We start from the raw sequence: 24,610 nt of genomic DNA on the forward strand, positions 1-24,610 counted from the left end.
ATAAACCATCTGCTTTGCTTTAGGCTCCTGAGCAACCACATAGCCTTACTAACCCTGTCAGTCACTTTCTGCCAGAATTTAATATTGCAAGCTGCTGCAAAATGTCTACCAGCCCATGGACCTTCAGATACTGCTGAGGGATACTTTTTAAGTACTCTGAGGTTTTTATTTTTAAAAGACATTTGCCAAAACAAAATCTGTTTTGATCTTCAATTCAGCACTGGGAGAGCCAGCTTCCACCTACTGCTCCTCACCTCCAGTTGGATGCCAGCCCTCTCCAGAACTCCCCACAGAGGCTCCTGGAGAAAACCTGCCTCTTCCTGCATGTGCTCCAGCCTGCAGAACGCCAGGGGAGGAGGCTGTAATCACCCTGCCCACAACCCTCATCTCTGAGTGTCAGTTCAATGCAGACGGTGGCCACATGCCTCTGGCTACAAGCTTTACTTTCAATTCTGTGGCTTTCAAAAAGTTGCTTCTCTGGAAACATTTCATAATGTGTAATTGAATGTGTACATTCTTAATTAAGGCCGATCCTTCTTAGACCGATGTAGATTTAGATTTCTTATATTCAGGTTTGGTGGAAGTCAGATCGGGTAAGGGAAGGAATGCAAACTGGCATTCATTTCTTTTATTTCCAAACACTCTGAAAGGTGGATTCTGCTCATTTCAGCTGTGCTAATGATTCAGCTTGTTAATTTCTTCTAAGAAGTTAACGTAAGTATTCTCAGATTTTTTTCTCTATTCATCTTATTTTAGGAAACATATATAAGATTGGGGCTAATTACTTATGGAACATCCAAAAATCATACTTCAGAATTTCATGCGCAGTTGAAATGTATTTCTGTCTTTCTTCTGTGTGGCTCCAGAAGAGATTCATGTGCTTCTGGTAGTCTATAGTTTGGGGGAGAATTAGGCACTTCATTTATTCCTGATTCTAACGTGCTTGCCATTTTATTAGCCTGTTTGCTCTCCACTCTATTCTCTTCTCGGGAGAGACCAGTGCCAAACTGGTTTGGTTTGGAACTATTATCATTTGTTAATAATGCGTTTAAGTTTTTCTCACATGATTTAAGAAGGTAATTATAACATATCATCTCAAGGTAATAAAAATGTACAATGCACATTAAGTCAAGTTTTATTCAAGTCTTTAGCAGCCTTGAATTCCTTCCAGGTCTTTTTAGGGGAAATTTTCACCCCCAGGGGCCCGGGAACTTGGCACAGAACACCCATTAAGTGTGACGAAGGCTCAATTCCCAGTGTACAGCAATGAGATCTTGCCCTTCAAAAATTCTCTTTGATTTTCCTTCAACAGATGGGAAAAAAAAAAAAAAAATCTGTGCTTTGTGGTTTTTTTGTCCTGAATTTATGATTGGATCAGTTATAGAATATTCATACCCTAGGCACTTTATATTAAATCAGTTAGTTTTTGTCCCACCCATGTTGCTGAGTCCCCCACATTTTGTGAAGTGATATAAGGACATATCATGAATCGAACAAAAATGTGAGCAACATTCCCTGGCAGTCACTTATTACTAGTATTTTCTGAGCCCTGAAAGACTCCTGCCCAGTGCATTGGTCCTACTAACCTCCCTGAAGGCCAGGCAGTCAGATGAGGAGGAGGAGCCTGCTGAAGCAGTTCTTGAGTTTTACTTCACACTCTGAGGTTTATTTTAGGCAGGAAGGTTGTCCTATCAGCCTCATTCTTGGCATATTTGAAATAAACCGATGTCTCTGTATTCTGAAATCATACTTCCAATAAGTATACTTACATCTAATTTTAAGTGGCTGCTGGAATGGCTAATGTTAGTGGTGAAACCTGGAAGGGACTTGATCCAAGGAGGGGACTGGGGAGTAACCTTTTCTTGGCACTCTGTGGTGAACCAGAGATACTCTGTGTCCACCTAATCATATATTCCTACTGTGTTAAATTCTCTGTTTAAACTCTTACATGATGATCAGTGTTCTCAGAATTGTGGATGATCAAAGTCATGTGATGGAAACTTGAATATGAATAGTGCATTTTAAAAAATATAAAAGTCACAATCTTTTTTTGATTGTTGTGATATGGGAGTTTGTCAAAATTTCGACATATATCTGGATATGTAAGGGCTAGAAAATAAAAGGAAAGAGAGAGAAAGAGAGACTGCACAAAAATCAGAGTCCTTATCTCTTCCCTCTTTTGACATCCTTTTCTATCAAGCTTTTGGATTTTTAAAGAAAAGAATAACTAAATAATTAGTTTGACAATCAAGAAAGCAAAGTCAAATAATTATATTTCAAATTTATATTTATATAAGGAAATAAAACGGGTGTTGACAGGTTCCACATTGAAAATATTTTCCCATATATTGTAGGTGACTGAAGTTAAACCTTGAAATATACCTCTGTTGGTTCAGAGAACTTGTTTTACATCCAGATGTAAATATATCTGCAGAAGAAAAGGAAAAGATCTTGCATGAAATTTTTACCATAAGGGATCACATCCATTCCTCCTGTATTTTGACAATGTGCTAAAATTTCCTGAAATAGGAGAAGTGAAGTTGGTTAGGTACTAAAAAGAGGAAATGACAAATTTTAGGCCAGAGGTGTGATTCTAGCCTGGCAGAGCACAGGGACTCCTGGGCAGTCAGAGGTAGTATAATTTGTCACCAAAGAAAGAGGCAAAAAAAAAAAAAAAAGGATAGCATACAGACCATAAGAATCCTGGTGACGAAATCAGCCTAATTCACAATTTTGTCTAGAACTGTTGTAGGTATTATTTTACCATCAGATTCAAGAATGTGTTTTGGGGTGTAGCTCAGTGGTAGAGTTCTTGCTTAATATGCATGAGCCCTGGGTTCCCTCCCCAGCATCATGGGAGAAAAATGTTTTGTGCTCCTCCCTGTGCTAGAAATTCTGCTCCATGATCTACTTTGAGCTTCACATAAACAAAGCAGTCTTATTTGAGAGTTTACAAGATCACTAGTTGCTGTTGTCTCCCTGATTTTAACCATCTTGCCTGATAACCTGCTGGATTGTCAACTGTTGGAACCCCCTCATTTTACCTATATGGTGATCTGTTGTTGTAGATGATAGTTAAAGGAATGACCAGTTAATCTGGTAACTAGGTTGAGGTTTCTTGACTGAGTTTTGTTGGGTTTGATAATTGCGAAGGGGTCACAATAGAGTTTTGGAAGTTGTTATCTTCAGTATTCTACTCTGAATCATGTGAGGAACTGAATGATCAACTGAAGATAAATTAGCAGGAGTCAGGACTGTACTGAAATATGAGAGTTGGCCAGTTCCCTACAGACAAACCCACTCATTGATCTTGGTAACCAGATCTCCATTATTGTCCTGGCAGGAGCAGAAGTTTCTCAGCCTTCTTTGCCACAGATGACTACATTGTGCCAACGACATGAGGGCTGAAGTGTTGGGTGTCCACTGAAAGGAGTTGAGAGGGACAGAATCTATTTGAAGAACCCTCCTTCCCCCATTTCTTCCTGCTAGGAAGCAAAGGAATCTAGGCTTCAGGTAATTTTTATTTGTTTGTTTGTGATATGTTACTGAACATAATTCTAATTGGAGATCAATATTGGAAGCTCTCAGAGCTTATCGTGGGCACAACCTCCATAAGAACAAAGTGACCATAGTGATTGGATGTGCAGCAGGGTCAGATGACCAGCAGCCTTTATTGTAAGGCAGGTTCACTACAGTGAGTGAAGAGTTGCAGGAGAGGACTCTAAATATCCCTCCAATACCATGTATCAGAATCAAGCCATGTGCCCAAGTCCAGTGAGGCAGGACACTCACACTAATTAATACTGAAGCACATATTTTATTCACAGATAGGCAGTGAGGGACCATAGAAGTCTAGGGGTCCTGGCAACATGGTTCCCCATGACTGAGGAAAGCTGCCCAGGGTGGGTGCAGTCTTGTCCGAGCATTCTCCACATTGCAACACAATGGATGAATGCCCAGAGCATACTCCACGCTGGGTTTGATTCACAGGGGTGTCTGTAAGAGCTGGGCTAAAGTATCACACAGCACCCTGTTCTAGCAGGAACGGAAACAGCCTGGGCTGATCTGGCCAGTTCCTCTTTATTTCAGGCTGCTGAGTCCCTGAATATTTATAGCTCCCTTTGAGAACTACCAGAGAGAAAGAGGGAATTGCTTCATGGTCAAAGCTACCAGGGAACTTTTCCCAAACTTATCCATCCAGAGATTGGGACTTGGGCCCCCAAATAACCCTTTTGAATTTGACCATCAGAGTTTGGCAGGCGATCTCTAATTAAGGAGCAATACTTTGATTTATGGTAAGGAGTAAGTGGTTTTTCAAAGCAGATAGAGAGAGGTGTAATGAGAAAACGGGTCATCCACTCAGACTGCTAAAATTATTGTTATATCCTGGTGGATGTTCATACCCCTGTGGCCTGGGTAGGCAAATCTCTGTACAAGTGTCTTGACTCCCTACATGCACCTAAGTTCTTTTGGATCACTTAACCAAAGGGATAGCCTGTGACTCAATGTAACCTCCTACATCCTTGTTATAAATTCAGAGAAGACTTCCAAATGGGTATTTCTGAAGTCTACCAAAATGTTCTCTCTTATCTGGTTTTTCCCCTCACAAGCTTTATTGAGATATAATTGATAAATAAAAATTGTATGTATTTCCAGTGTACAGTGTGAGATTTTGGTATCCACATACATTATGAAATGATTGCCACTATCAAACTAATGAATATATGCACCATCTCATCTCTTCTGTCTTTGTGTGTGTGTGTCAAGAGCATCTCAAATGTGCTTCAGCAAAATTTAAGTATATAATGGAGTGTCGTATGTCCCCATGGGTACATCCCATCTTCAGAACTTACTCATTTTGCATAACTGAGATATGGTACTGTTTCACCAACATCTTTCCATTTCCTCCACCATATCTCCCTAATATAATTTCTTATAAAGTAGGTATGGCAGAAATATAAAAAAAAACAAAAACAAAAAAAACCCCAACTATCTGATTAACATAGAAGACCAGGGAGGAACATCTGCTTTTGAATATCCACTCTTGTCATTAATATGAGACCAAAGTAAATCTATTCTAGTTTAAGCTGCTTTAAACATATACACACAAACACACAGACATATATAATATTACATTATTTTATTTAGTTTCCTCTAGTTTTTGAGAACTAGGTTCAACATATGAATTATCCACTGTGACTAATGGGCCTATTGCAAAGCCCTGCAGTGAAGAGATAGGAGCCAGAAACATTGAATTATCCTGCAAGTCTGTAAATGAACTAAGTCACACTTATTTGCCCTGTTACCAAAAATCAGTTACCTAAACATGTCGAGTCTGTTCCCTCATTTGTAAAGTAGGAAATGTTCTTATGTACTTAACAGAGTCATCATAAGGGACAAAGAAGATGCCTACGAAGTTGTTTTGTAATGAGGAAATCTGAACACAAAATTTTCGGTAAGTGTTCTTTGGCTGTGCGCCACAAGCGTTTGGAGATGAGTAAATCCAGTTCAATCCACTTCATTTATGGACTTGGAAATGGAGGCACCAAGAGGTGTATGTGGTGCCCAAGTTTCACAGCTATGCAGAGAGAACGCCATGGTGCTATAATTCAGCCATGCCATATTTAATTTCTACAACAAGTTGAGGTAATTGTGCAATTTTAAATTTTATGTCTTTTCTGCAATTTTAAAACTTAGAAAATTAACTTTTTTTCTGATTAGGAAAATGAGAACTTTAGGTAATTTGACTCCATAGTACTTCCACCATTTTGAAGTTTGTCCTCTTGAGGGCACTGTAAGAGGTAAGCAGGAGCTCTCAGCAGGATTAGAGGTTGGAAGAGCGATTCAGACAGGAGACGGCTGAAATGGGGGCCTGGAATGCAATAGGTGCAAGTGTTTAGTAACTATGCAAGGTGTGCAAAGTGGTGGTCGTAGGGCCAGCTGAGGGAAGGATGCAAGGTCAAGGGCTGGGGTTAAGAGTCTGGGAGCCCCGGGAAAGCAGACAGCAAAGTACATTAGACCCCCTCAGTTCCACTAAGGAGAATGGTTTGGGGACTGACCATGACGAAAACAGAAAGCCCAATAAGAGTCCATCCTCAGAGTCCAGGTGAGAGGGTGAGGATCCAAGTTGCAGCATTATTTGTCCAAATGGAGAACGCGAGATGGAATTGAGAACTACTTGAAAAGTGAACATTGGTATAAATGTGGCTGGTTTGTCGTAGGTGGTAAGGGGAAAGGATGTCAAGAAGATATTTGGATTTCCAGATGGAAAAGGTACTTATAAAGGTGCCATAAGATGGTGTAGAGAAGGAAGAAGACTTTTAGGAAAACAGGGGCTATTTTTGGAAATATGGTCTGTGAGATTCCAGTCTGACACTCAAGTGAACCTGCCTGCTGGCAGTTCCATAGGAGTCTGGAATGGAGTAAATAAATTTGCAAATCATCAACATCCCCTGGGCAGTTGAAACCGGGAGAATGGGTGGGGCAGCACTTTTAGAGACGGGAACAATGGAACTCAGCTCACTGGTATCTGTTGCAGTCCTTCTTCAAAGAAGTGTAAGGGACACTGCAAGCAGAGGTCAGTGGGATGCCCTTGCAGAGCCTGCCAGGGGCTTTGTTTCAATTCCAAAAGAGTCCAGATTTGGGGGATACTTGCTGAAATTGCAGATTTGGGGAACCAAACCTAAGCCGAATAAATCAGAGTCTCTGAAAAAGTGGCCTCAGTCTGAATTTCCAAAGAGCTGCGCAGGTGAGGACTAACCTTCTGGCAGTCATAAACTCGGTTCCTGTTTGGCCACGCAGCACGTTAGGAGCAGAACTTCCCGACTGGTATATGAGAGGAGGTTTCTACAAAGCTCCAGACTCAGAGGGATCCTTTTCTAGGATCCGGGAGCCTCAGTGAACTCAGTTTAAACTATGAGCTAGCAGTTGCTCTGCATGGGGTTAGAATTCATGATGACAAAGGATGGTCTTAAAGTGTGGAGTTCCTAACAGGTCCAACCAAAAGGATAAAGAGACAGGGTCCAGGAGAGTGAATCCCTTATTCACTGTGTGATCTGGGGCAGTCACTTCACTTCTCTGAAACCTAATGTTCTCATCTGTGAAAGGGAACAGTGGCAATTATCTCATTGGTTTGTGGTGAGCACTAAATAAGAGTATACATCTAAGCTGTCTAGCCCCTGGAAAACTCCTAATAATAAGATTAGTTACTAATAATACTTGTACTAAGAAACTCAGTGGGGCCAGAGGCTCATAAAGCCCCCATGAATATAGTTCACTGAGAGTTCCTTAGAGTCCGGGGGAGAGTAAGATCTGGGCAAAGATGATTACATTATTTCTCTTCCTTCCACTTATTTTCCTAGAAGATATTTTTCAAGGAAGATGAGAGCCTTTGTAATTTTCAACCTTTAAAAATCAATTATTCCTGAGTTATTTTTGCAATTATGAAAAGTACCAAATTAATTTCCACTGAATTTTCTTTTCTATGATCAACGAGGAGGTCAGCTGGTAGAGAGTACGATACTCTAACAACACTGTGTATTGCCCCTCAGAGTTCTAATTGCCTTAATTCCCTATAATTCTATTCTGAGAACTAGCATCTTTTCATACAGCCTTAAAAATCTCAGCTTCTTAATATATGCATGAATGACAATATGCTAATATGCAATTCAAGTCTCAGGGTTTATGTGTTATCATTCTGTGTGGAGAAAAGCCTTCAATCCAGAAGCCCTTGTCCTCAATGTTGTTCATTCCCATAACACAAACAGATAAAACCTCGGAACAGAGGTGGGATCATGATATCCCTCTCTCATTCATTATATGCAATATCTCTTCCCTGGCCTTTAGATTTCCTTGTGCACCTGAGGAAATCGTGGGGAGATAGATTTGAACCAGTGTCTAGAGGTAAATGATGCCCCATTCCTTTACCTGAGTCGCTATCTCCGCACCAGCTCCCCCATCCCTCTCTCTCTTTCCCTCTTCCCCCAAAGAGTATATCTTTTGAAATTGAGAATATTCAGTGAACAGAACTCATAAATCAAATCATTATCATTAATAATCAAAGTGAGACGTTGTAAGAAATAGCAAATTAATCACAACTGGCAGGTGAAGCTACTTCTAGGATGTGCCTTCTGCATACTAAAGGGAACAGGAATCTTCCCAGTGGCTTTTTATTTTGCTTTTTAAACTTATTTTCTTAGCGAACACTGCACTCTTTTTGGTTGGCTGGAAACTATATTTGAATCAAAGTTTTCATAATATGAATATGACTTATGCTATTAATGAGGCTCGATTTCTCAGAACCACAAAAAACATATATTTTGATTTGATGCACGACACTAACATTACACATTTTCTACAGGAGAAGAATAACTAATGGTATCACAAATTTGAATTCAGATTTGCTTATTTTCTGTATCTGGGGTCTCATTTGAAAGCTACAATCTTAATTTAAACACCTTTTTGATGATAATGGGAGAAAAGCCTAAATATAATATTGTCTATATTTTTAGCAAACATGAGTTTTGAATACACGTTACTTCTCCAGGAAAAATGTCTCTTCCATCATTGTGTAGGCCTTCTTGGTTTTCCTGTGAAATCAGAACTACTTTCTTTAATAAAGTCAAGAATAGTTAAATTTCAGCTCATGTCACACAGCAAATCTGTTTGAATTTAAAATAGTTTTGTATTTCCTGATCCAGCACTAGACAATGTTGTCAGAATTTTCCATTTAATTGACTTTTGAAAGGCCATGTAAATTTAAAAAATAGACAAAAATGAATATAAATTTCCAGATTATATTTTATTTTTATATTTAATTAAAATTCACTGAGTGATAAAAAATACATTAACTATTCCAAAATGAGCAGAAATATAAGTTCCATGTTTAAGGGGAAAGGCAAACAAAACATGTGAGAATAAGAAGGAAATAGATATAAAAAGCAAAGTATATTTAAGAAACATTGTGTTTCACAGAGCCCGTGTACTTTCAAGAGTCTGGGCTTTCTTGAGGAAGCACTTAACTGAGTGCGGTGGGGGATGGGGGCTGTCATTGTTTTATACAGTCATTTTTTTCCCTTTCGTGACCTTTTCCAATTACTTAAGCTCAATTCAATAATCCTCATCAGTACTCCAGGACTTTAGCTAGAAAGCAACATAAAGGCCTAAATCTTGGGGTTTGGTGGATGTGCAAGTCTCAAAATCTTTTCAGTAGATTCCTGAATTATTCAGGAGTGTCAATGTCTATTTCTTACCTATTACTTACATATGGGTCTTTTCTTCTCTTTGAGAGCATCTTTATTTGGTTAAAAAAAAAAAAAGCAAAATTAAAGTGATTCTATGATACATATTGTATTGAAGACAGACAAGAAAGTGGTTTAAAAATAGAAAACTGCATTTTTTTTCCCTTTAAAATTACATGTGTTGGCTACTGGTGCTTGTCTATTTCTGGCCTTTTTTTTTTTCTTTTTTCAGTTTCTGTCATTCTCCCTGATTTTCTTTCTCTACTAATCTTTGGTAGGGAGTTAATCATTGGAGATGATGGGAGGGTTTCCTGGGTCGGATGAGTTTTTACCTGAGGCAAGCAGCCCTATTCTTGAACACACGGATGCCCTTACACTCTGCAGGGGTAAATCCCAACTCTAATGAGGTGGAGAAGAAGTAGCTCAGAATATGTGATAGTTCTGTGTCTGAGTGGCTTGTCCTGTTGGTTAATAGTGAAAACGTCATTTGCTTCTTTTGGGAGGGATTCTGTAACTATAATAACGCAATATAGAACTTTAAAAAAGAAAACATTGTAGAAAGTGTGGCATAAATTTATCTTTTAAAAAATTTGTTCCAATTTTTGCAATTACTTGCTAGAGGGTACAGCATATTCCATAAGCAAGAGGTGAATATTTCTCATTGAGTACAGCATATTCCATAAGCAAGAGATGAATACACCCATATTCCACAATGGTTCCATTGCAATCCCCTAAAGGCATCACGCTTATATTCACTTGGACCTGGAGAACTATTTATGTGCTTGAAATCCAAAGAAAACCATTTCCTGTTGTAACAGGAACCCCAAAATAGTACCATCTCAGGATCACGTATGTAAGTTTCTTGACAATTTGGTACTGTAGTTTTTTAAATCTTTCCTGACTTGGGTATAAGATTACTAAATAGATTTGGAAACCATGGGCAACAAAGAAGTCAAACAGAATTTCCTGGCACAATGGATCAGCTCAAATTTTCCTTCCCCCTTTCTTTCCTTTTTTTCTCCTTTTCTTCCTCTCCTCTGTCATGAACTTCCTTGAGATTTGTTTTCTGTAACTCACACAGGGCTGCAGAATAAAGTTAGGTTTTTTGTGGCTTATTTCTTACAATTTAACTGCATGAATATAAAAAGTTCCTGAGCAGTAATGCACGTTAGGTTATTCAATAACACAAGGAATGTAAAGCGATTTCATATCTCCTTGAATCAGGAACATTAATTAATCATATGATGAGAATGCAATGTTTTATTTACCAGTGCAAGAGGCTGCCAAGATCTTTCTGACTTTAATAATTGCACATGCTGTTGAGGGAGGAAAAATTAATTTAGTTATTAAATTGGAGGGCGCTTTTTTTTCTATCATGGTGAAGTTGGAAAGTAGCCAGGCCATAATCTTAATGTTATGAGAGTTGGGATGTGGATTACTTTTACTAAAAGCTTTTCCTACCTTTATTTAAGGGAAAATAGAAAAAGAAAATGTTGAGAATGGTACACCCTGCTTAAGAATGCAGATAATATAATATAATAAAATAAAATGAAAGTTTCTGTTTTTCTCCCTTGGACACAAATGAATTGCAATGGAGGAAGGGCATGCAAGGATGAGGGCTCGCTCAAGGTGCAATTGGTGACGTGCTGGTAGCATCCAACAACTGCAGTGGTTAGATGGGAACAGAGTGGTCCTCCAAGTGCAGCAGAGCAGGGGACTGAAGGTCTCAGGTGCAGGCAGTGTGGACTCTTCATCTTTGCACACGATTCATTTCCTGGCAGAAACGCTTCTCTCGTTACTTTTTCTTCTGTACTCTCAGTTTTAAAATTTTCATTTTCAAGGATTTTCTCAAGACCTTCCCAAGAGTCTTCCACTGAAGAGTCTTCCATTGGTTGTGTCTGCCAAAATCTATCTTGTTTTTTCTTTTCCCTTCATCTTTCTGTTTCCCCCTTCCTCTTCCTTCGCCTCTCCCTTGTTATTTGAACTCACTTGGATTTGTAACACTTTTGCAAACGTGTGCCTTGCATCATGTCTATTTCTATACTTATGAGTACGTTGCCTTTTCTTTCCTGTCAACCTTCTTGAGGGTTTTTGCCAATCTTTGTAATCCCAAGTGTTATGCAGTGTCATTGGACACACTGATAATTAACAATTAAACCATTGCCTTTATTTAGTATGGAAATAGCATTGGTGTGGAGGCGTGGTTAACAGTCCCAGCCATCTATTAACTATAGTGTATTATCATCCTTATCAAGGTGATTAATAACCCAAGTCCACAGTGCATTCATTTCTAAAATGTACCTTTCCAAAATATCTTATGTCTCTAATGTTGGGTGGCCTGATATTGTATGCTTATTTTTATGTGTTCCATTTCAAATGCAATGTTTTCTCCAAGATATCTAAAAGTTTTAATACTTTAATAAAAATAAAAGACTTGAGCTGGCATTTGAGGATAAGAGAAAGCTATGTGTTTTGGGGTATACCACATGTTATATGCATTTTGGATTTATATTTAGAGCTAGATGTAATTTTTCTAGATTTTCTTCATATTTAATAAATGCTGAATTAACCAGATCTGAGGGTAAGTACTAAATGTCTGTTCTCATGTAATTGAGTTAACAGATATACAATAAGTTTTAAAATCTGCACATAATACTATTTATAAAAATGTGTGTTGAATCTAACTGGATATGCCTTATAAACTGTGGTCTTCGGAGCATCATTGAGAATGACTTTCTATACTGAACACATCTTTAAAAATTATTTTGAGATCCTGACATTTAGTCATGGTCTGTTACATGTTTAACAATGTTATTCTAAGCTTCTTTCCAGCTTATCGACTCCATTGGAATGTCCATATTTACCTCCTAGTGAACTATGAAGGAATGAAGAGAATATGCAACTAAAGTTCCCCAAATACTTTCCGTAGACAAAAGTGTTATTTGGAAATTATTATTCTGGTTCCCTACTTGTATCTAGAGAGGAGTTGAAAATTAGGCGTTTTAAGACAAGCCCTCAATGTCAGGAATATTAAGCACTTATTATATAAATAACTTTTAAAAATCCAGACCCTGAGGCCAATAATTAAAGGCAGTGCTTCAAAACATGTTTATTGGAATTAACTGTGTTAGAGAAGAACTGTTTTGAGCTTGAGTGGTAGTATTATATTCATTTAAAAAAAAAGTGGACTACCACAATTTCTGATATCTTGACAAGTTACAATATCACAGAACAGAGTAGAAAGCCAAGAAACAGACCCACAAATCTAGAGAGAACAGACTTTTGACAATATGTGAAGTCGATTCAGTGAAGAAAGAAAAATCTCTCCATAAATGAAATTGGAAGAACTGATACTTAGGTGTAAAAATAGTGTGTTCCAAACTTTACCTTCTATCATGTGTTGTATACTGACCATGAAGAATTTATGAGTCCTCTGGAAAATGCAGCAAATTCCATTAGCTCTTTACTAACCAATCATAATACAGAGGAGTAGAGGAAATGCATAAGCAGATCAACAATTCCAACAACTTGCAGCAAAGCAAGGAGGTGAGGCTTATAAGTGAAGGAAACTGGAGAGTTTGGGAGGGGTAAAGGAGAGTGTCATCAGCCGCTGGACAGCACTGATGGGGCCATTTCGTAAGGATGATACCTACTTGTCTGATGTGTTGCTACCATTTCCTGCTATTGGTCAAGACCCATGGAATGTAATCACACTTGGTAAGAAGTAGGAATTAATATTAGTAAAGTTAACTAGTGCAGCAACATCCCAATCCATCACATAGAAGGACTTCTCTAATACATGACAAACAAATATTTATCAGGTGGGTAGAATTTGCATAAGTTAAAACACTTGGGATCAATAGATTTATAGTTCAACTATCCCTGAAGTTGATAATTCATAACCTTTTTTATCTGCAACATAGAGAAGAATGATGAATTTGTTTAATACTGGTTGCCAAGCAGCCAACCCACAGAGTCCAGGAATTAAAAATTCATTTGCTACTTAAAAGAAAGCCTTCAGGCTTCAGAACCTATTTGTACATACCTTCCCCCCGATTCTAACAAACCTCACCCATGAACTGCATCGTAGAATCAAGACATTAGAGAGAAATATATATCTAACGTTAGTTACACTGAGAGCCACAAGTGATAAATGACATCTTAGTTCAAGGGAACAGACATAATTATAAAAAAAAGAAACAACATTAAAAATGAACTCATGTGGGCCTTGTAGTGATGATGCCAGATTGTTAAAAACACTCTATGTGAGAAGACCAAGTAATGTATGATATACTTTTAAATATTTTAATTAAAATGAGTTTCTTCAATGTTGCTGATAAGGGGTAAATTGTTATTTGGAAAATGGTTATTCCCAAAGAGTATTCTCTGAGGTTTCTTACTTTTTACTTAGTGCCATTTATTTTCTCATGCAACTCATTGTTTTCTATTTTGAAGGTAAATATTAAATATTAATTTTTAAAAAAATCTTTAAAATACATAGGAAAATGATTTCAAACACAAAACTATTTTCCATTTTCTTTCAATTCCCTAAAATAATTTTATGTTTTATGAGATTCTGAATCCAAATATTTTGAGAATTGAATGACTTATTGTAAATTCAATATAATATGTAATGACTTTTTATTAGCACAGTCAATAAACCCAATTTTAAACATCTTTCATGCACAAAGTAGTGTGTCAAGTTGATTTTATACCTTGTGCTAAATCTAGAAGTCTTACAATCTTGTTTGAAAGATAGGATTCAGTCATAAAATCACAACAAAGAAAAAATGGGTGGATTATGGATGAAATAGACCATATATTCTAAAGAAATCAGAGTAATAGTTTTATTAAGAGATGTGGAACTCAACACCAAACCCACCTGCTTTTATGCATGTTATAGTATTTAATCCTGTATAAATAAATACCATTTCAATTTTTTTCATAAAGAGAAAAGCAGCCAATGGAAATCAAGAGACCTTGGTTTTATTCTTTATTCTGTGCACTTTTTGACTCACTTTTCAATCTTGCAAACCAAGAGAGTTAAATTAGATGACCTCATTCTGTCTGAAGATATACATTTCTATTAATTTCTACTTAAATAAATAGTTTGTTGACATGAACACCCTCTTTATTCATATCAACCAAGTCAGAGCTGGAAGAAAGTTATTTGGGAATGTTGTACAATCTACTTCTGTGCATGGTTCCTTAGTCGTATTATCTTTAGTATGCATATCATATTACCTCCTTTGACTAAAGCTAGGGAATCCAAAAGCTCTCTTGATCTCTTTGTAGTCAGGTTAATGACTCTTTTAGAGTCATTACGATCATGCACCATATTGCTGAGGCATGAGGTATGGAAACATTCTTGAAGATGTCTAAAAGTCTCTATCCAAATGTTTATAATCACTTCTGCTTCTTTTAGCTTGAGAAAAAATACCAAATTATTAACACATTTTTTGAAAGGAATTTGGCATCTAGTGCATTTGGGAACAAAAATACCAAATATATCTAAGAGCAAAATTCTGTAGGTCTTAAATTTTTTCTCTCCTCTTCCTCCCTTCTGCCTTCATCAAAAAGCTGAGGAAGATCACTCAAAGTTGCAAACATTGCCCAAGGTAAAATAAAAGCAAATGTGAATATTGTTATGAAAGATGTAGTCCTACTTCACATTATACAAATATACCCCAAAATGAAACAGAGCAGTTTTACAAATCAAATTCCTTTTGAAATTTATTAGAGATGTGGCAAGATATATAAATTCTAATGGAAATGCTTTTTAAAACTTGCTTAAAGTGACTTAGCAACTGCCTTCCTGCTCTTTATAAAAATTTGGATTTAGAAATATCAGATATACTTCAAGAATTTAAGAAAAGTTAGAATGACTTATTGCTTCCCTGCATCAAACCATCAAATACTGGAATATGTAGTTTTATTTTACAGACTTCAAAAACAAAACAAGAGACAAAAAAATAACATGTGCACACATGCATGCACACATGCATACACACACACACACACACACACACACACACACACACACACACAGAGCCAGGCTGGACAAAGTCCCAAACTGTAAAATTTAAATGATCACAGGACAGGACTGTAGGGTCCCCCTTTTTTGGTACTGCATATTCCAGTAATGAATTCCTATGGCAAAGCAATATTTGAATGTTGTGAGACAAAGGAAAGATGAAGGGCATGAGAAACATTGAATAATCGATCCAGGCCTTATTATAGATCCCTTAAACACAAAAGTAAACATGTTCATTTCAAAATAAAATTATTCAAAATATTTATGAAATTATACTTAAAATCAAACCCAGGGGACACTGTCTAGAGGGGACTTTATGTGGGTGCATGCTTTTTTACAATATAGGACATGAAATATTTTGGAACTAGACAAGTCTCCCTGCACCCACTTCCAGCTACCTTGCACATGTCGCCTAAACTTTCTGATGGGCTTTCCTCCTCTGCATAGCAGGATGATGGGGTAGGATTATCAGGGTATTTGGTCTTCAGAGACATGAACTGCACAAGCTTCCTTGTGATCTCTCAGCTGCTCCATTTAAAAACTCCCTTAAAGAGTGTGAAGTCACCCAATCTTTGACTACTTTTCATAATCTTAAACCTAGCCATGGAGAAAGGGTCCTTTATAATCCCACATATAAATTGTACTTCTCTGATCACAAGTGGTTGAAAAACATTTCAATATATTCTGCCTTTCATTTTCTCACTGGCCTTCTCTTTTATTTTTGTTTTCTTTTTTCTTGAGAATTAGTGTCTGAAAGAAATATTTAAGTCTTCACATGGCAGGCAAAAACCTGTGTTCCAGTGGTGGTAGGTTGGTTTTTCTTTTTTTGCAATAATTTTTTGACTTGCTGTAAATGTTTCTGAGTTCTATGACTCTAGTATGTCAATATGATAGTTTGACATGCAAGTTATAAGCTTGGAAATTTGTGTAAAATAATCTAGTGATAAGATAATAAGATCAGGATCAAGAGAATTCAGTTGTAGCCTCTATTCTGGTCATTAACCTTCTGGAACACTTGGAGCAAAACTTAGTGATACTAGTTATATATTCCTCAACAGGAAATATAGGTCTGGATGGTGATGGAATGGTTTTTAAAGGATCTCTAGTTTTAAAAATCTAGCAGTGTACATGAAATAATGTAGGAAGAACTTCTTCAGTTAATTTAAACAAATACATAAAGCCAAAAAGTATTTGATGAAGTGTGGTTTGTTCTAATTACTTATGAACTGTAAACTTTCCTTTTATGTATAAATATGTAAATATCAAATAGGATTCTTCTCCCCTGGTATGTATACTCCTTTATAGGAACGCACAGAGAAGGTATCCTTTGTAAAATTTCAATACTCTTCAGAGAAGTTGCAGTTCTTGTTAACACTATGTACTCTGTTTCCATATAATTCATTATGTCAGCACTTTGTTAACATGACATTAAAGTTGGCCAGCATAGTTGCTGAGCCAAATAAACTGTTGTTTTCTACTAGAAAATAGTCACTAAAGTATCCATAGCTTTGTTGTTTGTAGCCAAACGGTTATTTTTCCCCAAGTCTTTTCTCTTTGGCTTGTATTGAAGGTAAGATAATGCTATCTATTCTCTTTGATGGTGAAATATTGAAAATGGTCACCTCTACACCACCTCTACACCACATTAGCAGTTCCTGGAGGACCTACCAAGACTGGTTCAATGTTTCCATGATTCTTAAAGGAGATTTAGACAAAAATATGTGGATTTCTACCAGATTGATCCCTTGGTGTTGTGAAACAGACAGAGAGCACCTCCCCATTTTATTATGGATCTTTTCTGGTCTCATGTAAGAAACTTTAGATGGTCTTAAAAGAGAGAAAGAGTATCAACCCCGCTAGCAAGGGACACTCAGGACCAGCCCATCCTTAGAAACTGTGGGTCTCTCAGTTTTTGCCTTTAATCATCCCCAAAGTGGTATTGATAAGTGGGAGCAATTGACTATTGGATAATCTTGATTCCCACTGTGAGTTCACTTGGAATTAACTTGGTCAAATATTCTTATAACACTAAAAGCATCATTTAGCAATATTACAATCTCATGTTGTGATTTTTTCTCTTCAATTTTTAATAGTAGAAATAAGAGCTAAAAATTTTTATTTCAATTCCTCCCCTTTCAAATTGCTCTATAATGTTAGAAAAAAGTTAACTGCCAATCCTCATTTACACAATTTGGGAGATTTAAATAATAGCTCCAACATAAGGTGCATTTGAAGATTAAATGTCACCGTAGACCTAGGAATACATTGAACCCTCTTAAGGCAATATAAAAATGGAAGGTATTATTATTAACATCTCAGGTTGATTTCTTCCCATCCTTAAATAAAAGCATGTGTAAATCGTTACCTGGTGAAGTTTTGTGCATTCAGTAGTTTGTGAAGATTGTATGCAGGTAGGTACATTAAATTGTGCACATTACTTTTTTGATGCAGAACTTCATTCTGATTAGCACAAAACATGAGAGGGGACCATCCTTGGACTTATGAAGGTGAGGAGTGCAGGGAACTCATGGATCTATCTCACTTTCATTTCTCACTGAAAATAAACAAATAGGAAAACTTGAGTAGTCAGTCAATGGGGTGGTCAAACAGCATTATGGGAAATGCTGTGTTTTCAAACCGTAGGGAAACTCAGCTTTGCAACCCATGTGTTCTAAATTGTTGCCCGAAGACCTGGAAATAACAGTATTTTATAAGACTGATAATTGTTGGCTCAGTGGTACCTGGAAATCTGGTCTTGGTGCAAAAGGCCACTGTCTCCTGAGCCTCTGCTGCACTGGAGTCACCCTGCAAGTCAGAGGAAGCTCTTCTGCAGAAAGCATTCTGGAAGACATCCACCATCTGCATGGGGATTTTACCAGTCAGCCTGCTACGGCTGCGGTCTCCGGACTGGTTTCTGTGATTTACAACAATAAACAGACGAAACAGTCATCGACATTTGGGATCTAAAAGATCCCATTTTAAGCGTGACTTTGAAAGGTACTTTGCATGATCTCAGTGTTAATTTAGGAAAACTTTAGGAAGATTGTTCTAGCTTCTCTTTTCCTTTTTCTTTCGTCCTTTTTCTTTTTTTGGCTGTTTGTTTTTCACACAGGAAAACACATCGTTCCTTCTGGTTTGTCCCGAGAACAAATTACTCGAAAATGGCTTAGAGAATATGGGAGATTGCTTAGCTTGCTATATTTAATAGAATAATACAAACCTGTAAGCTTTGACTACTTAATAAGGAAAAGATCTTCTGCCATCATGTGGAATGTTGGAGAATCTTCCCTTGTTTGATGTTTTTGTTCCTTTGCTGACTTCCCTATGAAATAAATTGAATTTCCTGACAGAGAAGTAATTGTTGTGACCATAAATAAAATGTTTAAAAATTGTAAACAAAGCAAAGGGATTCCAAAAAATTAAACCTTTTTTATGTGGATTCTACTTTTCTCATGAGACAGATTTTGGGAAAAAAAAGAATAAGAAAAATCTTCCAGCTCAGAAATATATCACATAAATTAGAAATGGAAAAAAATTTTTTTTCTAATTTTTTTTTCTTTTTTTTGCTTCCTGGGACATTTTCTTAATGGGGACTGACCAGAATGTCTTAAATGAACTGAATGGTGGCATTTTATTTATTTATTGCAACTTTCATTGACTGTGATAAGTATTTTTTGTGGCATCATTCAGTATTACCATAGTACCATAGTATTACCACCCATTTCAGCATAGTTATTAAATACATCTTTTCATTTTCCTCACATATCTCTCTTTTTATCTCATCAATTATTTTCAGTGGTGTGGCCAACTGACCCTCTTCTCTGTAACAAAAGCTAGAGACTTCATCTGACCTGGAAACGCCTCCTGCCAATAAAGTAGGAATACTTGATTCTACCTGCCGCACAGGGACCCATTTCAAAGGAAATTTTTGACCCAGCTGTCATTCACGCTTAATTTATATGCTAGAAAGACCCTTAACCAGATGCCACGTATTTCTTGTTGAAGTGATTCATCATCTTCCAGAAGTAATACAATCATCTCTCGTGTGAGAAAAGAGGTAGGAGAAATGCAATGGAAATGGACAGCATTAAATGAAAAGGAGAATGGGTCCAAATTATCTCTTATTATTGGGGCAAAAAAAATGTGCTTGCAGCAGGAAAGACATTGTTAAGTATCGCTGCTGACTTTGCAAGTGCCATTCTAAAATGAAATTCCCAGGTTTTCATGGAGGAATCTATCTCTATGTAGTTGGACTTATGAGGTGGATGCAATTTTCCACTCCTTCACCTAATTTTCCACATAGATTCATCTCTCTTTCCTCCTTTAAATACCTTATGGAAAACTTACTTTTCCCCTGAATTACAGAATTCAAGGAATGAAGGAGTTAAACCTATTTCTTTCGGTGAGGGGAAAGTTGTTTCCTGCAAATATATCTCAGTAGCCTAGGAGAAATGTTCTGGTAGATTAGGTTGATTGAAAAACTCCACTGATAAGAAAGGAAATGAAGAAGAAGTACCTGGAACTGGGTCCCTCATCCTATCGAGAAGACTGGTCACTCCATCATTTTAAACTATTTCTCACAACTCCTTTTTCCAATGGGCCCTTCTGCAGAATTATATATGATCCATAATATAAACACCCAATTACCTCCCTTTCTACAAATCTACGCAATTTATTTTAATACACCTGTGGATGCAGGATGTGTGTGGTGTGTGTGTGCGCGCGCGCATGTGTGCAAATGTTTTCATGCAGCAACGGTGATGCCAAATTTAGGGGGAAGGAAAAGGTTAGAATAGAGGATGGTTATTTAAATTTCATTCAGAAGAGTAAGTTCTTTTTTCTCCATTCTCTTGCTGTGCATTTTTTATGTGCTCGGTATAAGGTGAGTCACTGGCCCCATAGAAATGCTTGTTGTGATACCCAGTCACCAAGGATTTATCAGGCAGCTGGAAATTTAGCACTAATTGACCTGAACAAGTGTTTGGTAAACTGTGTGTGTGTGTGTGTGTGTGTGTGTGTGTGTGTGTGTGTATGTTGGGAGATGGGGAGTATCTTAACTTGTTTAATAGGATTCAGGTCAGTATTTGTATTTGTGCAGGAGGATAACAACACATGACGTACGTAGTAGGGGGACTTTCTTTCCCCACTGGGGAGTTCTTAAAATTATTTGTCTACCTTGGTGTTTTGTCCACTATACCACTAATGACAAGAAGCCAAACTGAGTTTGGAATATATCCTGTTGCTTCAGCTTTTATTAATGATTTCTATCAGGAATCTTCAGTTATAAGCTAAGTTCCTGGGAGTCAAAGGTGAAATCTCTCTATTTCGAGTCATGTATTTGTAGCCTTTAATAAAATGCTATGTCCACTGGAGATAGTCAGTATTTAACACAATGGGTGTGTGAGAAAGAGCTAAGAAAATGTGTGTGGATCAGGACACAGAATTGTTTGGACAAAAGGGAGAAAATTCAAGAAGAAAAAATATTAAAAATAAAAAGAAATGGTCTCAGAAAGGGCAAATTGTTGATATTTGCTGTCACTGCTAACACAGGGAGACCTATTTAAATAGAAGGTTAGAAATTGGAATTCACAGTCAAGTCAATTTACTCTGTGCTCCAAAGTCATCTTTGATGGTGAAATATTTAAAGGCTCCCTGGACTTTTGTTATATGGCTTTCTGACTTGGACCCCTAAAGCCAGGGGACAGAGATCTTACCATTCTTTCTTTAGTTTGCTGAAAACCAGCATGCTCTCTTCCCCTAAGAATCTACACTCAGTAAGACTGCAAACAGTTTTCTTGATTGGTTGGAGGCAGTGGTACCTGGATAGTTTTATTTTGTTTTGGGTTACTGGGAATTGAACCCAGGGGCACTCAGCCACTGTGCCTTATTTTGTATTTTATTTAGAGACAGGGTCTCACTGAATTGCTTAGTACCTCACTTTTGCTGAGGCTGGCTTTGAACTCGAGATCCTCCTGTCTCAGCTTCCTGAGCTGCCTGGATAACAGTTGTGCGTCACCATGCCCAGCACCTGGATAGTTTTGAGTTTGCTTAGTTTGAACATTGAAAAGCTGACAAGACACATATATTAAAGTAAAAACAAATTTCCACTTAAGATTCAGAACATACATATGAAACACTTGGGGTGCAGTATTATCCTTTCTGAAAACCGTAAGAAATATATAAAATTCAGCAAGATAGGGATATGATCTTTTGTAGATCTCTATGAGTTATTTCCTGGTGTTAACAAATATCAATCTTGATTATTGTGCAAAAAATAACCTGAGTTATTTGACTTGCATAGATTAAAAATAAATAAAGCTTCAAAATCAGGTGAGTCTCTGTGGAACAACTGTCAACATGGCAGGAACAAAGGAAAATGATAGCTTTTTCTAATTGTGTGATAGGGCAGGTTTAAATAAATAAATTGCCAATTATTTTGAAAGACCTCAGAACAAAGTATAATGAAAAGACGAAGCACAATCTCTTTGGATGTGCTTTTGAGATACTCAGTACTTAACTGCTTCTTGGGTATTTTTGCTGTTAAGAGCTCTTAAGGCAATTACAGTAATGTAGAGATTTTCAGATGTGACATCGATGACAGAGAGATTTGACCAACTTTTCCCAGATAAGCTCTGGAGGAAATACACTCTGCTGGATTTTTACTTTTCGAAATACAACATTGAAAATTCCTATTGATTTCCATGTTGCTGTGCACCTCTGAGAATTTATAAGTGTCTCAATCCAGCAAATGCCACAGAAATAACACACACACACACACACACACACACACACTGAATTGGATCTGAGTGAAAGATAAATAGAATAAAGTGTAAAAGGTTTTCATTGCTGCTGTCTTGTTTTTCAATGCCTTGCAGGTCAGATGGTAAAGGCTTGGATTTTCCTCATTATTAGTTCATAAGAATATGTATGGAGGGACAAATTCATTGCAAATAAGATTTCTCTCCTAGTATTCTCCAGATATTAATTGAACAGCAAAACTCCCTCTGCCTTATGCCAAAGTGTGCTGGTTTCAGTGAACAAGCAAGCTGGAAGTTCAACTGTGATTGTACTGACAAGCAGAAGGGTTGGCTGATGGGTAGTCACAGTTCCACAACAAAAGGAGCTGTTTAGCTCATCTGTGGCTGCTCCTCTGTCAGTCACCATCTCCAGAAAGTGAAATAAGAAGTCCTATAAGATGAATGTTTATTGGGTGGCATAAAAATGCCTTTGGGCTCTTCCCAGTTTTCACAACTGCTGCTTAAATGTTTTTGAAAACTTGAGATTGCGTTGTTGTGGCAAAGTTCAAAGGCAAAGTTTACCATTAACAAAGTAAGAACTGCATAGTGACCTGGAATCCATACAGGAATGTTCCAAAATTTATGTTGTAGCAAGTCCTTGGCAATATGTTGTGTTGTGTGTGTTTTTGGAATGAATACTAACACAGGTGTCTTGAGAACACTATGTGCTTTAGCTCAGAATTAAGTAACTGTAGCCTGCTGGCATAGATAATTTGAATTTAGATCGATCGTTTAAAATTTAGATTATGATTGTCACAAATAGGGAAGAACAATAATCTTAGCCCCTGTATACACAGATAATGTTGCTCAAAAAGTGAAAGTGATTCCCCCAGTAAATATTGGACAGACCTGTGGAGTAATCTATTTAATACATAAATTTGTGTTATTGTCAAGAAAATTCTAACAGGAATTTGTTAGATGCCAACGGGGAAAGGATAAATATCTAAAAGCTCACAATCAAATAAGGAAAAGGACTATGTGAAAAAGCATTGGCTATGACAATACGTGCACAGGAGAGAGCCACCCATTCAGCCTGGAGAAGATGGTGTGAGACAGGACAGGACAGGGAAAATTATCCTTAGAGAAGTGAGTTCATTTCAGAGTGCTCTCTATATCAGAGTTCAACCACAGAAGCAGACCAGCAGGTTATTGCAGGAACTGGCTTGTCCTATTGTGGGGTCTGGGTGGGCAAGGCTGATACCTGCACAGCAGGTCACCAGTGAGACAAGCTAGAACTCTAGGCATGGCAAGGTGGCTGTTCACAGGTGGAATCTATTCTTTAGGGAAGGCTCAGTGCTGCTCATAGCATGTCAACTAACTGAATTGGTCCCATTTAAATTATCTATACTAATCTTTCTCACTTCCCATCAAGTGGTCACAGACATCAAGTGCATTTGCAAAACATGCTTACAACACCCAGATTAGTGTTTGATTTAACAATTAAGGACAGTAGGGTGGTGGAGTTGACAAGTCAGAAAACCATCATGCCTTGTGTCTAAAAAATAAATGGAGGTCACCTTGGAACAATTGAGATACAAGAAACAGAAGTTGATGTACCTGTCTGTGTGGGGCTTATTTTCTTTATATGAGGGTCAGAGCCGCACTCAAAAAGAAAAAAAATAATCAGTTATTTATACATCTTATCGAAATCATGATGAACATGTTTTCAAATGACCATGTGATCTAATCAAGTGCTCTCCTCAAACCTGAGCTTGTGTTTATATACATGTGTGGTCTTTAAATGAACTGTGAAATATTTAAAGCTATTGATTGCTGTTTTTTTAGTTGGGATGTTTGTCTTCTTTCTTTTAAACTGCTCTTCATATGATGTCATTAAGTTTTCCTGATAGCATCATTCCCCAACTAAAACCCCCAAATGACTAAACTGTCCTCAATGAAGAATCAAACTTACACAGATCTCTTCTTAAAATGTCTTAAAATTTGTCACCCTTGCATATGCTTTTAAAATGATCAGTTTTACTTAGAGATAATTTGGCATAAGACATTCTGCACATCTATGCACTGCCTAATTTAATAAGTTTGGATATATGCATCTGTAGTTAAGAGAGCAAACACATTCATCAACCCCCAAACTAATACTCAGCATTTGTAATTCCTCTTCTTTGCTCTCTCTCCATTTCCTGGTGATGACTGACCTAATATCTGTCACTACAGATGAATACACATTTTCTGAAACATTATGTAAGTGAAATAATACAGTTTGGTATGCTTTTTATTGGATTCCTTTCACCAACTAAAATCATTTTAAAGTTTATTCATGTTGTCATTTGCTGCATGTATCATGAGTTAATTTCTTTTTTATTGATTAGTAGTATACTACTATTTGGAAATGCAAATTTATGTATTCAATTGCCGTTTTAAGAACTTTTTGTGTTGCTTCCAGTCTGATTACAAACAAACAAAAACAAAAACAAAATCAAAGCCCTGCTTTGATCATTTGCATACAAGTATTTGTGTGGATGTGTTGTGATCTCTCTTGTACAAATACCTAGGTTTGAATGTCTGGGTCATATGATAAG

At 37.1% G+C, this 24,610-nt stretch overlaps 1 long non-coding RNA gene across 2 annotated transcripts in view; it reads left to right on the top strand.

The window, feature by feature from the left end:
* Positions 1 to 419: 419 nt before the first annotated feature.
* The window catches only part of LOC306642305, an 82,911-nt gene continuing 58,720 nt past the window's right edge, over positions 420 to 24,610 (top strand). Inside the window, exons 1-3 of one of the 2 annotated variants that reach the window (XR_013758480.1) lie at positions 420 to 714; positions 3,344 to 3,513; positions 5,383 to 5,455. This is a non-coding gene — a long non-coding RNA (uncharacterized lncRNA). Of the gene's footprint in view, positions 715 to 3,343; positions 3,514 to 5,382; positions 5,641 to 24,610 lie in introns of those variants that run through there. The other variant, XR_013758481.1, reaches the window with a different exon arrangement.

Source organism: Sciurus vulgaris, assembly GCF_902686455.1.
Source record: "Sciurus vulgaris genome assembly, chromosome: 12".
Lineage (NCBI taxonomy): Eukaryota > Metazoa > Chordata > Mammalia > Rodentia > Sciuridae > Sciurus > Sciurus vulgaris.